The following is a 1,459-nucleotide window of genomic DNA, read 5'->3' on the forward strand; positions in this document are numbered from 1 at the left end:
GTCTCCTGCTAGGCACCATGCACCCTCGTTGCCCCCTCCCGCTCAAGCCTCTCATTTCTTCCACTCTAAATGCAAGCGTTCCCAAGGGATTATCCTGACTGTCCTTCGCTCTCCCTTGGTGGTCTCACCCTGTCATGGCTTTGTTTGTCTTCAGTGTTCCCGATCCTAAGGATCTGTGTCCAGCTCGGTGCAGGTGCTGTGCCAGGTGTGGGGGCCCAGTGATGAACAAGAGAAACCACACTCCTCATGGGGTTTGCAGTACTGCAGTCGGAGAGTCAGATGCTAAACCAATCATCGTATAAATACTGAAGAATTTCTTTTTTTTTTTTTTTTTGAGATGGAGTCTCGCTCTGTCGCCCAGGCTGGAGTGCAGTGGCGCAATCTCGGCTCACTGCAAGCTCCGCCTCCCGGGTTCACGCCATTCTCCTGCCTCAGCCTCCTGAGTAGCTGGGACTACAGGCGCCCGCCACCACGCCCGGCTAATTTTTTGTATTTTTAGTAGAGACGGGGTTTCAGCGTGGTCTCGATCTCCTGACCTCGTGATCCGCCCGCCTCGGCCTCCCAAAGTGCTGAGATTACAAGCGTGAGCCACCGCGCCCGGCCGGGAATACTGAAGAATTTAAACTGTGTTTAGAAGGGGCCACATTCGGGTCTGTGACAGGGAGAGGCACAATCTCTCTTCTTCCATTTTTTTCTCCATAGCACAACTATATGACTTATTTATAGGGCAACAATATAATTTATTTGTTTGTTTGATTTTGGCCATCTTCCCCCACTAGAACATAAGTTCCTTGTGGGCAAAAACCTTTGTCCAGGGCTGTATCCCCAGTGCCTCCAAGGGTGTCTGACACATACTAGGTGTTTATTGGATGAACGAATGGGTCAGACTATGAGAAGTTTAAAATCGACAGAGTTACCCTCTATAAATTATGTGACTTGCTAGGGCCAGGCACGGTGGCTCACACCTGTAATCCCAGCACTTTGAGGGCCGAGGCAGGCGGATGACTTGAGGTCAGAGGTTCGAGACCAGCCTAGGCAACATGGCGAAACCCCGTCTCTCCTAAAAAAAAAAAAAAAAAAAAAAAAAAAAAAAAAAAAAAAAAAAAAAGTTATGTGACTTACTACCTCTCCTTTGCGTCCCTAGTTGCTAGAGCCAGAGGGAAAGGCTGGAATTACATCAGTAGTTCTCAGAGTCTGGAGACTATGTTAGTTGCCTGGGGTGGGGGTGGGAGAGAAGAGATGTATACTACTGGTATCCAGTGAGAAGTGGTCAGAGATGCTGCTAAACATCCTGTGACCCACGGAACAGCCTCTTAGCCCCACACAAATAATCATCTGGCCCAGAATATCAACAGTGCTGAGGTTGGGAAACCCTGGGTCACATGTCATAAACCCGGGCAAGCTTTTCAGAGTCACCCACGTGACTGTCTTCTATCCTGTGTCCCTGAGCTGAGAAGCT

This window comes from Symphalangus syndactylus, chromosome 20 (genome assembly GCF_028878055.3).
Source record: "Symphalangus syndactylus isolate Jambi chromosome 20, NHGRI_mSymSyn1-v2.1_pri, whole genome shotgun sequence".
Taxonomy (NCBI): domain Eukaryota; kingdom Metazoa; phylum Chordata; class Mammalia; order Primates; family Hylobatidae; genus Symphalangus; species Symphalangus syndactylus.